Source organism: Halichoerus grypus, chromosome 5, assembly GCF_964656455.1.
Source record: "Halichoerus grypus chromosome 5, mHalGry1.hap1.1, whole genome shotgun sequence".
Lineage (NCBI taxonomy): Eukaryota > Metazoa > Chordata > Mammalia > Carnivora > Phocidae > Halichoerus > Halichoerus grypus.
In genome coordinates, this window is record NC_135716.1 from 71686867 (window position 1) to 71702546 (window position 15680).

At 41.3% G+C, this 15680-nt stretch overlaps 1 protein-coding gene across 3 annotated transcripts in view; it reads right to left on the bottom strand.

The window, feature by feature from the left end:
- The window catches only part of FAM110B (family with sequence similarity 110 member B), a 149752-nt gene that overhangs the window by 90028 nt on the left and 44044 nt on the right, over positions 1-15680 (bottom strand). The window contains exon 1 of one of the 3 annotated variants that reach the window (XM_036088303.2): positions 10896-11014. The exons of the other annotated variants lie outside the window; for them this stretch is intronic. The gene's annotated coding sequence lies outside the window, so the exon portion shown is untranslated. Of the gene's footprint in view, positions 1-10895; positions 11015-15680 lie in introns of those variants that run through there. 3 annotated transcript variants of the gene reach the window in all.

The window sequence follows — 15680 nt, forward strand, 5'->3', positions numbered from 1 at the left end:
AAGCCTATAAAACAGTCTTCAGCCTCTCAAAGTAAAAGTGTGGAGGTACATTTGGCATTTCCCAAGTATCTTAACTGAACTTTCTGTGGAGGGAGAATTCTAACACAGCCCCCAGGAATTCCCAACCCTGTACATACCCTGCATAATTCCAAGGACAGTAAATATAATGGATTTTACTCCTATGCTTAGGGATGCTATATGGTGCCTTAACCTTAAGATAGGGATTATCTGGATGGGCCTCACCTGATCTCATGAATCCTTTAAAAGCAGAGAGTTTTCTCTGGCTGGTCACAGAAGAGAAACTAAAAAGATCGGAAGTGCAGGGGATCTGATGAGAGATTCTGCTGGAGCACTTGAGAAGGCCCAGGGCAAGGAGATACTAGTGGCTTCTAGAAACTTCTAGGAACTGACTGATGGCAGCCCTTGGCTGATAGAGAATACATGGGGACCTCAATCCTGCCAAAAACCTGAATGAGCTTAGAAACTGATTTTTCCTCAAAGTCTCAACCAAGAACATGGTCCAGCCAATACCCTGAGTGTGAGACTGTGAGCAGAGAACCCAGCTGAGCCATAACTTGTGAGCAACACCACTGTGAACTAAGAAATGGCTGCTTGTGGAAATTTGGTACACAGCAACAGAAAACTAATATGCTTTCTTCTAAGCCAGCCTCTGTTCACATAAAAATAACATCCTAAAAGTACCTCCTCCCATCAACTCCCAGAATTATCAACTGTCCTCATGGGCATGAATGTGTAACCAACAAGGGAAAAAGAAAGAAAAGTGTAAGAAGCGTTGAAGGAAATCTCTATCCTTCCTATAAAACCACGAAATCTGAGGACAAGCATAAACATCTTTTTTTTTTAATTTTAATATTTATTTATTTGACAGAGAAAGAGAGCACAAGCAGGGGGAAGCGGGAGAGGGAGAAGCAGGCTCTCTGCTGAGCAAGGAGCCAGATGTGGGACTCAATCCCAGGACCCTGGGATCATGACCTGAGCAGAAGGCAGACACTTAACTGACCGAGCCACCCAGGCGCCCCAGGACATACACATCTTTAATGATAGTGACTATTCTAAAGATCACCACGTATAAGCAGTAACTCTCAGAAACTTTAAAATAGGAATCAGCCCTTCCGCAATATTTTACTAATGTTAACATCCATAAGAGCAACATCAACATTATACCTTATTTAGGTTTCTATGATATATACTAGGAAAAGTGTTCATCTTTTATTCATCAAAATAGTAACTGATTATTTACTATATCCTTTGTAAGTGCTTATTGACTAATTCCAGGGAATGCTAAGATACACATGCCATCCACATGTAAGAAAAAGTAAATATCAGAGGATGTTTGCCCATTGCTTTTCTTAAGAGTAGGTATTTATTGTTAAAACATAAATATTCAGCATTTCATTTTACTTTTATAAGCAATCCTGCTGTTATTTCAATTTATAGACATTTGTTTCATTTCTATTCCATGCTAGGCTCTCTGCTAGGCACTAAAAACAGATGAATAAGTCAGTCCCTGCTTTCCAGTAACCCTCGGGCTATTAGGACAGAGAAAAGCAAGTCTATTAAGAGTTAATACAAACAGAGGCACCTGGATGGCTCAGTTGGTTAAATGTCTGACTCTTGATTTCAGCTCAGGTCATGATCTCAGGGTTGTGAGATCAAACCTTGTCTGGGGTTCCACGCTGGGCATGGAGCCTGCTTAAGATTCTTTCTCCCTCTTCCTCTGCCCCTCCTCTCATGCACACTCTCTCAAAACAGAAATGAAACAACTGCAGTCAATGCAGTAGTATTACTGGTATGTGTGATGTGTTAAGATGCAGTATAGTCTGGGAATCACATGATGTTTGGTGTGATGGTGGTGAGTGATCAGTTAAGAAAGTGTGTATTTCATTTGTTTGTTTATTCATTTGTGTTTTTTAGATTCCACAAATGAATGAAATCATATGGTATTTGTCTTTCTTTGACCTATTTCACTTAGCATAATATTCTCTAGGTCCATTCATGTTGGCAGAAAAGGGAAGATCTCATTCTTTTTTATGGCATTTTTTATTATGGAATATTATGAGTAATATTCCTGTGTGTGTGTGTGTGTGTGTGTGTACACTTCTATATCCATTCATCTATAGGTGGCCATCTGGGTTGCTACCATATCTTGGCTATAGTAAATAATGCTGCAATCAACAGAGGGGTGCATATATCTTTCTGAATTAGTTTTTGTTTTCTTTGGGTAAATACTCAGTAGTTGAATTACTGGATCATATGTATATTTATTTTTAAATTTTTGAGGAACCTCCATACTATTTTCTAGATGGGCAAAACGGGTGATGGGGAGTGGGAGCTACGGGCTTCCCGTTAGGGAATGAATAAGTCACAGGGATAAAGGCACAGCATAAGGAATACAGTCAATGATATTTTAATAGTAATGTAATGGGACAGATGGTAGTTACATAATGTAGAGTTGTTGAATCCCTATGCTGTACACAGTAAACTATAGTAACATTATGTGTCAACTATATTTCAATTAAAAAAAAGAAATAAGGGGGCGCCTGGGTGGCTCAGTACGTTAAGCGTCTGCCTTCGGCTCAGGTCATGATCCCGGGGTCCTGGGATCGAGCCCCGCATCGGGCTCCCTGCTCGGCGGGAAGCCTGCTTCTCCCTCTCCCACTCCCCCTGCTGTATTCCCTCTCTCACTGTCTCTCTATCAAAACAAATAAATAAAATCTTTAAAAAAAAAAAAGAAATAAAATGGAATTAAAGAAAAAATGTTAGAGTAAAATAAAATCAGAATTTTTTTTAAAAAAGTGTGTATTTCCATCCGTCCATCCATCCATCCATCCATCCATCCATCCAAGACTATTAAGAGTTACACAGAAGGGCACCTGGGTGGCTCAGATGGTTAAGCGTCTGCCTTCAGCTCAGGTCATGATCCTGGGGTCCTGGGATCAAGCCCTATGTTGGGCTCCCTGCTCAGTGGGGAGTCAGCTTCTCCCTCTCCCTCTGCCTCTCCCCCTGGTTGTGCTCTGTCTCTCTCTCTTTCAAATAAATAAATAAAATCTTAAAAAAAAAAAGAGTTACACAGAAACATCTAACCTAATTAAGGGCAGTTCTGATATTTGTTGTATGCTTAAGGATTGTGACCAACTGCATTTTTTTATTAAAGAAAACTAGCTTTTCATGAAATACTTCTATACACTGTCATCTGCTTACATATAAAAAGTAGGTGACAGTTCTTAATCTGTTACAATCAAGTTTGCACATGTCTAAAACAATAGCCCGAGTACCACAAAATGGTGCCCATCCATGGGAAGGGAACACCATTTAGTTCACTAACTTCTAAAATTCTCCAAATAGAAAGTTATGTTAAAACCAAACTGACTTCCCAGAGACAGAGTAGAGCATATGAGAGTTTGGGACCTAAATCAAACACACGAAACCTTTCATTCTTGACCCAGCAATGAAAAATGACAATAACCATGTAATTGAAGAGACTGATTATAATACAAAATACTGAACATTACAGTTTAAGAACACACACACACCGAATATCTACCATACCAGTCTTGTTGGGAGGAAATAAAAATCTTAATCCCCATTATAAACTTTTCTTATGTGAACAATTTCCCCCGGGTTAATGCTTGTCTTACTTGGCATTTATTTTTAAAAGAATGAGCTATGACTCTTCACACAAGCTGTTTTCAAATTCCACCACTAAAAATTATTCCTAAAAGAAATGTCTTAAACTCAGTTGTCAGATGTCTCACATCTGCTGTGTGCGCTAGACAAAGTCAAGGATGCAAAACATAGTGTTTGGAAACAATAGGCACATAATGAATGCACAACTGAAGGCAATGAGGCAAACAATACCCAACCCAAGACCTCAGTTTATATATCAGCTGTAGAGATGAAGCTAATCAACACAGAGAAAATTTAAAAGTGATAATATAAAACAGTAACACACCACCACCAAGAACCGTACACTTAGATATTAAGATGGTAAATTTTGTTCTGTGTTTTTTTTTACCACAGTTAAAAATAAAACAACAAAAAAAACCCCACCAATAATTCAAAACTAACTGTGAGAGCATAAAACAATAAGTGCTATAAATTCAAGTGAGAGTTTTGTCTTTAAAGGAGGCACGAGATGCCCCTTCAGTTTTGCTGACTACAGCATGTATTACCATTACTTAGCTAAGTGAGAGCAGAGGAAATGGGCAGGGTTTGCGAAAAACATTCAAGACCTCATGTAGATCAACAGAGCTGAGGAGGAGGATTCCAAGTTGGAGAACAGAAATGGCTGAAAAGGTAAATCAGAGCTCACCTACGGCAAAAGGTGAGCGCCCACCCAACCTTATTTGTACCTTTTACCCCCTGTCTATGGGAGTTAGTAAAAGGTTTTTAAGAATGAAGGTGACATAAAGACTATTTTATCAAGATGCACCTACAGGCAACATACAAGGCAGACTGGAGAGCTAACGTCTGAGGGACAGGGTAACCAACTGGAGACAGCGTCAGCGATGTTAGGTGATGAAAGAAGATGGGCGCTTGACTTGGAACTCAGGAAAGACAAAAAGAAAAGAGCCAATATGAAAAGTCCAAGAACCAAAATACTTAATGAGTGAATGCCAAGGAGTCCAGGTGATTCTCAAGTTTTTCCAAAGATGGTTCCTTAGTAATAGAAGCTCAGTGGTACTCTAGCAGAAAAGCTAGGAGAGGATGCTGGTTTAACAGGAAGATCTGGAGATCCATTCGTGACCTAGTGCATTTGAGTTTGGAGTAGATTATCAATTAAGTGAATCTAGCAAGTGACATAAAGGTTGAGAAAATCGGGATGCCTGGGTGACTCAATCGGTTAAGCTTCTGCCTTAGGTTCCGGTCATAATCCTGGGGTCCTGGGATTAAGCACCGCATGGGGCTCCCTCTTCAGCGGGGAGCCTGCTTCTCCCTCTGTGTGTGCTCTCCCATCTCTCTCTCTCTCTCTCTCTCAAAAAATAAATAAATAAATAAATAAAATCTTTACCAAAAAAAAAAAAAAAAAGTTGAGATAATCAGTGTGTGAAGAATAGTTGGAAGCAGGTGTGGGCGTGATGTTCCAGGTGCAAAACGACTGAATGGCTGAGCCAGAGCCCTGGTGCGAGTGCACATTTCAGTCACAGGAAGTGGATGGACAAAGAGGACAAAAGTGGAGGAGAGGAGAGCCTCTGACCTAGCAAGACAACAGAAAACAGAGCAGCAAGTCACAGGTCCTGAGGTCAGGGGAAAAAGGAATGAAAGTGTCCCAGATTTGTAAATCAGGATGGAGAACCTCCAGAAAGTACCAAAAAAAGGCAGTGCCCAGGGAAGGTAGAAGGGAAAAGAAGGTCCAGGGTGAGCACAAGCAGGACAGCAGAACACAAAGACGTGTTGTGAGGTGCAAGGCAAGGAGGGGAGATGGACTGACTCCACGGTGGAGATGAGGGAGTCAGGGTTCAGCAGGGTAAGAACAACGGTGAGATCAATGTTAACATTCTTTTTAAAATGAAAAATATTCAGCAGCACCAAAATATTCTCCACCCAAACCTACACCAAAGGAATATTCAATGCTTCTATTTTTATCCTCAATATATGACTGGCTTTGTAATAACGAACTATGCTTAAGCACACTAGCGTTTCAGGCTGGGTTTAGGGATTATTAAGCAAGTATTCAGAACCAAATACTGAATTTCAGCAGCACATATATAACCCAGAGAGTGTGAATCCATTAAGCTTTTATGCTAATAACTGTTCTGGAGAAGCTGAAAGAGAGTTAAGAAAGAAGCTAAAGTTTAAATTAAGTCCTACTTTGACATGAACATTTTTTTCCCCAAATTCTCAAATTGGTGACCAAGCACACTAACCTCCTACATGAAGAAGCTATTTTTAAAAACACTAAAATCTCAATATTCGTTATGCCCATGAAATAGCCTCTCAAGTATTACAAGAGAGCAGTCATTTACCAAAACAAGTATAAACTGTACAAAGACAGAATTCCTCTATTACTGTTTGACAGGAAATTACCTCTTCAAAGATGTACAAAGAATCATTGCTTGATCAACATCAGTTTAAAAAGAAGAGAGAGAGAAAGGAAAAGAGAACACAATTAATTACAGTCTCAGGAGGTCTCAGGTGCCCCTGGTCAAGCTGCTGCACCTCAAGGACTAGAACCCCAGCCCAGGCCCAGTGACCTCCAGGGACAATGCTGAGGACATAGGAAGAGGAAACAAACATGCCGGCTCCCAGTACATCCCAGATACAGCCACAGTTTAGGAATATACACCCTAGCCCTTAAACCTCACGACAAGCATCCTACCAAACACAAACCATGATGCCAAAGCTCAGGTAACTAATGTTTACTTTTTCCCTGGACAGGCCAGGACTGCTGGAATAAGGAATGGGAATTACCTAACCATCTGAAATCCTTCAGAATGCTCATGTCACTGCTTTCAAAAGATGAAGGGTATCTCATTCTTGTATAGTCTTTACTGTTTTCAAAGGAAAGAAATCTACTGAGTTTCCATTTCCCACCCACTTAGGTTCACTCCCGGAATACCATTTCAGTATTGTTTTGAAAATGCTCCCTACCATCACCGATATTTTCTCTTTGTAACTCTTCCCGACTCTCTTCGGCTTTGAAAGTGTGAACATCACGGTTGTCCAACAACATCCGCTCTCAAAATCCGTCACAGATACGTAACAGGCTCCTCAGTTCAAGCCATAGACCTGAAGACCCTATGTACCATAAAGCAAATTCCCTCCAGCATTTGTCAAGCCCCCAAGCATTGCATATTCAATTGGATCGTGATCACTACAATAAATCGTGACCCCTCAGCCATCATTTGGCAGAATGGTGCAGTCTAGTGTAAGACTGGAGATGTAGTTGTTTGAGCCACACAACCAGTGGTTGCCGGACTTGACATGTCATGTTCTCACAAAAATGAATTAGTGTAGGCGATACAAGTTGAAGATTAAGACATGGGAACAAGCTCATGTGTTCATCTACGGTAAGAAGTGCACACGGATTTCCTCCTTCAAATCTCTGCTCTAAGTGGGTTCCTAAGGTTGAAAGGGCAAGGAAGAAATTATGTAAGTGGCACTGAGACATTCTGATTATCTTGGGTTTGCTAATGGGTGACTATGTGCTTAATGAAGATTCTTGGTATACACGGTGTAACAGAAAGAACATGATGCATGCAAGTACAAGGCTTCACTAAACATCTGAAAGTTAATGCCTGGGCTCCGACAACCTCTCTGTGCCTCAGTTTCTCTATCTATGAAGTGGGCACTCTTCACAACTGCCACAAAACATACAAATAATTTCGGAGAATGCAGAAGTCCTAGATCAGGAGACAGTTCAATTCATTGATTTGATGACTATTATTAGAGCACCCACTGGGTGTCAGGCACTGCTCCAGGCTCTGGGGATAGAGCAGTCAACACACGAAACTTCCTGCCCTCACAGAGCTTATCACGCACCTCAACTAGTCAAGTTTCTCACGGAAGGGCTACAGAGCAGCAACGGAGAGTGTGATCATGCTGTCAGAGAGGGGATTACCGCTGTGCAGCCCTGATTACCGCTGATGTATCCAGAACTGCTTTGAGCGGCTAGAGAATGCAATTCCAATGTGCTCTGAACCACACAACATGGCAGACTCAGGGCTACGCCTCCCCTTTGTAATAAACATGGTTATAACTATTCTAATTACCCAGACGTACACCACATTGATTTACTGTCAGATTACAATTGTTTCACTTCACTAATTTTTAAAATAACTTTTTAACAGACTATTAAGCTTCAACTTCTAACTAATTAAAGCTGCTTAAAAAGAGGGCTTTATTTTACCCAGTTAACTCATGATTTCCTAAAACTAAATAGCGTAAGTGTTCTGTAACCTCTGTACTACTCAACATACTTAACGGATACCACAGTTTGAGGGCTTTGTTTCAATTCATCCACACAGTATTTTGCCCTTGTCTCATGAGGATTTCCAAGTGCTACTTGATTTTAACCTGAACTGGGACTTCGTTCAAGAACAGCCATGAATCTCTACAATCTGATGTGTGAGTGAGTTGTGTTGGCTTGAAGCTAAGTGACAGCTGAAATATTTCAAATTGGCTTTTATTTTGTGACTCTGTTGGGTGAGGTCTGTAATTTGCAAAATTACTAAGCTGATTAGTTTGTAATTCTAATGCCCACAGGCTGGCCAACTAATGTCCATCCAAATGAGAAATTAGTACAGGGACTGATTTTGATTCTTCTGTTGCCATCCTACCAGCCTCTTTACTTACCTGGTAGCCGCTGCTTTCATATGGGCATTTTAGCATATAGAGGTTTGCTATGTAAGATATTTATTTTTTTCACTTCATTCAAAGGTAGCTTTGATACACTAAGGTGAGCTTATAGACCATGAACTATTATCACAGGTACAATATATTTTCTGTATGTCCATGGAAGTTTTCTAAAGAAGGCTGTCAGCTTATAAAGGGCTGGGCATACGGCAGTATAGGCTGTAGATGACACAATCTGAGAAATGTTATGACCATGGTGGTCTGTGTGAGTGGCACCCTAGGACCATCCACGATTCATTTGTACAAGTGTATGTGGTACCTCTGAGCACCCAGGTGTCTAGGTATGAGTCTGGGCTGCTGCAGAAACTCATTTCCTAGTAGCATGGTGCTTTACGCAAGCCCCCCAAAATGTATGTAAGTGCCAGACAAATAGTCATCATATTCATTGGTTCAAATACCTCCCGGGAAAGAGTAAATGTATACTCCCACAATCAAACCATATACAAAGGAAATCAGGGACCATTATGCTAATTTTTCAGAGAGAGACATCCAGCATATCATTTAAGAGAATGGAATTCTAGAATCAGTCTGATTATGGGCAAATCTTATTTCACTACTGTTAGCTGTGTAACGCTGGATGAGCTCTTTCACCTCTCTATGCCTCAGTGTCTTCATTTATAAAATGGGGATAATAGAACGTAACCAGAGCCCTTACGAGGATTAAATGAGGTAATACGTGTAAAGTACCAAGAACCGTGCCTGACCACAATAAACACTGTTTAAGTGTTCAAATTTGGAATCAGTGTCATTGGGCAAGAAAATCAAAGCAGGGGGAGATTAGGTAACTCATCATGGGTTTAAGAATTAGTGATTTCTTCTGGAATGGAAATTAAAACTCTTTTGATTCACAGGACAGAGTTTTCATGAGACCATACTGTTTTACATCCCAACTTTCTGACAAAGGTAAAACCCATGACTTGAAGTCATTCTGACATCTGAAAAGCAAACTGCCATGCACCTGAGTGCTTTGATTACTGACACGGGTCGTCCTTAACAGGCCACCAGGGACGAGGCACGGGGTCTTCCAAAGCCACGTGCCACCAGTGCCTCGGCTGACATTTACTAGCCCCCTCTCCTCTGAGTGGGGGGGGAGACTCACACCCAGTGGACAAACAACTTCAGTTTACACAATCAGCCATCAAGAAGACTCCCAATCCTAGAAGGGAATAACTGTCCGAAAGCTCTTGCGTCCAGCCGTAGACACCTGGGAGGCGTCTACTGCTTTCATTCATGTTCTTTAAATATCAGCTGATCCTTGGGGCGCTGCCCTCATACCCTGGAAAATCATGTCATTCGTCTCAGTTACAGTGTCTGCTCCCGGTGCCCTGAGGGAGAGGGATGTATTCTGAAGATCCAAGTGTTGCTCAAAGTCCTGGGGGCCGAAAGAAGCCAGGCCCATTTCCACAGTGTGAAGTGGGGCAGCTAGAAATCACAGAGAGGCCTGGCATGCTAACGAACAGACGCTTTTTTTCTATTTCCATTCTTCTACAAGGATCCAGGGAGATGTGGTGACTGGTCTTGACACAGATGGCAGCTCTTAGATAGTGGGAAACAACACGACACCCAGGAAACAAGTCCCTCACCTGCATCTTCATCCAGTGGACTGGAAAGCGCAGTCCTACGCCATCAACTCTAGCACACGGTCGGGGGTGGGTGCACGCATCACCTCGATGCCATATTTGTCCAGAGCACCTCTTAAACCCTTCCATGCAGGCTGTTGTGTTAGCATCACCCTAAGGAGTTCCCCTCACTGACGAAATGAGATGGGGAGAGCTCACTGCAAATTTGCATAACAGAAAACCCAGGTAAACTAGAAGGGTGAATGAACTAGAAACAGACATGCTGTGTGAAACAATCTGTGTACAAAGCAGCCAAAACCCAAATAGGTCACACAAAATTGTCCCTGCATGACATTGACATCCTACCCACAATTCTCATCGCTGTTGCTTTTGGCTAGAAAATCAGGAAAAAGCACCCAAACCCTCTTTCTCAACAGCTTAATAAAAATGCAGACATTCTATTTTTACATCAATTAACATCTGTGATTTTAAAATGTCTTCATCATAAACGTAATTAGTGTAATATCCTGGATCAAGTATAGAGCATGATATCTAAGAAGAAGGAATAACATTATTTTCAGTCCAATAACATTACTTGTTCTAATTTGCCACCTGATTAAAATGGTCAAATCAAAAATTATACGTCTTGTGGAAGCAGAGAAATCAGAATCTACCTCTCTGCCTGGTAAACAAAAGGAGGCTAAGGCTTGGAGACTTTATACAGCACATCTGAGGTCAAATCTTACTAAGAACTGAAGCTAGACCCCTGTTTATTCCCTATAAGACAGACTCAGGGACAAGGAAATATGGTTAATTCTTAGTGCCGCTTGCAGACTTCAAGCAGAAGTTAGCCGTCTGCCAACCATCTGGTGATCAGATCACTGCAGGATTACCAAGCCCCGTAGCTAAAATGGAGAATGTGGTGAGACACACACTAGTTTGGGGAACGTCTGCACTTACCAGATGGTTCACACCAGGAAGTGTTGTTGACCCCAAGTTCTTCCTCCACCAACCAGTGGAGCCCAGAACCTCAACGCCACGTTTGTGACAGTTGGTGACCACCATGGTGAGCGCACTGCACCACCCAGAGCAATGCCTTCACCTTCCCTATCTGGCAGTGACACTCCCCAGCTTACAGTGCATCTGCTGTGATTTCTTCCGGCTGTGGCTTCCCTAAATAGGAATACTAACCAATCCAAATGAGGGACGGGAGAGACATAGTATAAAAGAATGTGTGCTAACACGGTGGCTGAAATATCACCACCACCAATTAAGTGATGGGGACCACTAAAAATATCCAATCATGGTGGCATGTTTTCAGTTTTGGTAAAAGGACAGAATAGGAGAAGAGGGGGAAACGTTACCATGTTTTACATTGGTGTGGTCCTATTTCTCGCCAGAATGAACGTTTCCACTTAATGCTTATTCATGTGGTTAAGTTACCATGGTGTACTCTAGCAATTGAGATTTCCCCATTTCTAACCCCCCCACTTAAGACAAAAAAACCGTGTGCATTTGTCACTAAAATTTCTTTTACCAATAAACCATCATATGCCAAAAAGGCTGCTGAAATAAGGGCGGAAGAGAAAGGGAAAACATCATGCGTGGACATTTTAAGCCTCGCTGAAAATAGAGTTTAAAAAATGCTCGTCCTGAACTAGGGGGTGACCATCCAGGAGCACCTGGGTCTCTACGTGTATGTGTATCAACTTCTCTTTGTGAGCATTATTTCAGATACTGGTAAAAATGAAATGTTTAGACAAAAACAAACTGCTTTTGCTTTTATGTTCAAAAAATGAACTGTCACAGAACGCAGATGAATTAGCTTTGGGGACAGAATAATTTGTGCCCAAATCAAACGCAGGAAAAAGTAAATGTCTTGCAGGAAAAGAAGAAGTAAGAAAGAGCTGAGGCAGGTATAGTATGTCAAAAAGTGACCTTCAGAGAAGGAGAGGACCTCTCTAGGCGACTCAAACCACTGCGAGAGAACAGAGCAGGACTCAGCTCTGAAATTCCTGTTGCCCTTCCCAGCGACCAACAGAGGGGCCTGGCTCCTAATGCAGCCTAGGAAACAAACAATTTATTAAATTACTATTTTAAAAATCGTGTGAAAAGAGTACCAGGGAATAAAATGTCAAGACCGTGTGATCTCAGTGCGATCCCACATTGATAAGATTTTCTACATGGATGGCAAGGAGTCCTAAAGGGAGCAAACGAAATCGGAGCTGGTGACAAACGCCTTCTTTAGAACACAAAACCCATGGTGCTTTGCGGCTGCCGCCAGCCCTCTGCCAACCAGCATGGGATCTAAGAGGCATTTAACACATTACATGTATTCCGAGGGAAATGAGTTCAGTCTTTGAATCACATTAAGGATAATCTAAGCTCTTTGCAATTTTCACATGACCCACACATAGGAGGCTCTCACAAGGACATTCTCCCCGCTCCCTTAGAGTAAGGATGACTCAGGACTCAGTTTACCTCCCTAAAGCAGGGCCAGTGAGGAGGCCCTGGGATTGCCAGCCAACCAGGAAAACTGTACCCTAATCCCAGGGACTACAAGTGACACCGTGCAGAACTACCTGGGAAGGACAAGGGGGACATGCTGGTACCTAACCTAACACAGTGATGTATGACTTCAGCTCCCTCAGGGAATTTCTACCAAAAAAATCTCTGTGGCCCAGGAGAATGTTAAATTTACAGACGTCCAGGATTAGATGAAATCAATCTGGCAAATTAAGTGTGTCGTTTTCAAAGGCAGGAGCCCAATCTTTCCATATGGTTGGTACTGTGGATGCCCAAGACACGTCTGTTATGTGAACTATTGATGAACAAATAGAAACACGTGACTATTTAGGAAATCCCAGTGCCAGTTCGGCTCCTATAGGTCCCAGATAAAGGAAATCTGAGCCTTACAGGGGGGGTACTGATGTTTAATCACTTTCAGTATGATTTAATGTACTAGTTACTTTCCAGAAATATTTTAATTACATAAAAATACGTACATTAAGAATAACAACAGAAAATATCTTTGCTGAATTCTTACAAATATCTTAAGTGATGGCAACGATAACATGGTCTCAATTTTCTCCTCTGTAAAATCAAGGAGCTGAAGTGAAATCCGCATCTCTATCTTAAGCATGTCATGATTTCCAATGCAAATACAACACAGCTCCTAGTACAGAGAACAGTCATCAATAATGTTCCCAGGGTTGACGGGGAGGCATGATGGCAGCTTTGTCACTTGATCCAGAATGAGTAATATCTGAGATTTAAAAGTTAAGCGAAAAGAGGCTAATACACATTTATACGTGTGTTAGCAATCACTCAGGGAGAGAAGGACAGCTCACTTTTTCAATAGGTACAAAGATCCTCCTAATAGTACCTTTTGAAGATTAAGAAACAACAATCAGTTGAGTTCCTAGGTCAGAACAATCTAGAATTCATCTGGTCCCTACAGCCTGCATTTCAAACCCAGACAGTCCCTGCTTTGTCATTTTTTGGTGATGTCTATCTGTCCAGCTGACAAAGAGAGAAGGGCCTCTGAGATGGAATGCTAACCAGGGTGGGTGGAGAGGTGTCCCTGAACAATGAGAGAGAGAGAAGAAATGTTTGCTCTCCGATTCTAATTAACTTAGGAATCAAGTCAGAAAACGTAGCCAAGAAGGGTACTCTTTGAAAAGGGATGCTACTAGAAAAACTTTAAAGATTATACACAGTACTCCTTATTAAAACAGAGCTTCACCTGTATGACTGAAGTGTGCAACTTAAATTAGGAACATTTTAAATCAATACAATAGACAAATTTCCTTTTAGAGAAGGAAAGCCAAATTACACATTGGGGTATGAAAACCTGAAAAAGCACTAAGTGCTTTTTTAAAGAATCATATGTAGTAACAGTTAGAATTTATGTACCGTAAGTAACAGGCTTTGTAGGTTAATCAGAGCCTAGGATTAGAAAACCAAATTGGCAAAAAAAAAAAAAAAAAAATTAACATGTACTTAATGCCAGTCATATATGAAAGGTCCATCAATAACTTAATGGTCTCCCAAAAAAACACCTGAAAAACTAAAACATACCATCAGGTATTTTTCTTCTTCAACTAAACAATAACACAAGAAAGGAAGGAAAGATGAAAGGAAGGAAGGGAGGGAGGGAGGGAGGTTGATTGGATATTAATCAGAAAAACTCAGTCTAGGAAAATCTGAGTTTCAACTTTACAGAAATTCAAAAAATAAAAATAAAAACCAGGTCAGTCAGTACTTGGAAAAGAAAAATTCAAATGTTCCTAGGATCTGAAGAACTTTATATTACATATACAAATATATTCCTGCGTAAATGGTTTGTTCTGTGATGGTACTCAGGTCAGATCTATACCAAAAGCAAAGAAGTCTCCATGAGAGTTTAAACCAAAGGTTTAGGGTGGAGGGGGTGGAGATATGGAGGGGAGGGGCTCACCAACATCCCATTCAGAACAGCAACTAAACTACTTCCTGGTCATGCTACAAATTTTGAGAAGTAGCTGCACTCTTTTTACTTGTTTAATCTCAGGGCAAACCATAATCTATGTGCAACCATGTAACAAAGTGGAATGTTTTAAATGGTGCAAATCAAAAAACATCATAATGATTGTGTCAACTTATATTTAGATACAAAAATTTTTAAAGATCATAATGAAAAGAGGCTAATGTCTATTGCTGGGAAGAATGCTAAGCCAGTTCAGGAGTCACAGTGCTAGATTTCTATCATGAGGAATAAATATTGGCAGATAAGAGAATAAGTCTGATTTCAAACAGAACTTAACACTTCTGGCTGAGCCTGGGTCTTTCCTGTGAAACACAACCATAATACTGTTCTCTGCAGTGATGTTAATAGCAGAATGTTTTCTTCCCAAATTAGCTGAGGAAAGATGTACCAGAGGACATTAACAAAACTACTCTAAGAGGTGGATTTAAGGGGCATCTGGGTGGCTCAGTCGGTTAAGCGTCTGCCTTCGGCTCAGGTCATGATCCCAGGATCCTGGGATCGAGTCCCACATAGGGCTCTCTGCTCAGCAGGGAGCCTGCTTCTCCCTCTGCCTCTGCCCCTCCCCCCTGATCGTTTTCTCTCTCTCTTTCTCTCTCTCGCTCTCTCTCAAATAAATAATTTAAAAAAATCCAAAAACAACAACAACAAAAGAGGTGGATTTAACTCCATGTAGAATGTACCACCATGGATTCTAACAGAGAGGCTGCCGTCTTCCTCAGGTTGGTGGGGGGGGGGGGTCCATCAGAATACAGGTCATAACAGAAAGGGCAGGGGTAGCAGCATTATTACTCAAAGCTGGTTGCTGCTGTTAGTTTGAATTCTCCTCAGGACCTCTGAAGAAGACACCCAGGGACAGATAGGATCTTCGTCCAGGTCCATCTCAAAAACAGGCAAGAGGGGGAAGGGGAGGGGCAGGAGGGCAAATAGAGAATGAGGGGGGCAGGAAGAGAAAGAGGTAGCAGGAAGGGAGGGCAGAAGGAAAGACGAGACAGACCCCAGGCCATCAGCATCCTAAACTTAGGACAGAACAAAGAACTAGTATCACTGCTTCCAAATACACGCAAAAAGTCACTCCCACTGAAAGGTCTTTATTTATAGTTTAAACTGAAGTACAGTAATACTAAAGGCAAATTTGAAAAGTCATCATATTCTCAGTATTCTGACATGGGCATTTTCAGTTCTCCAATTGCCTTGTTATGTTTTTAATTCAGTTCCCA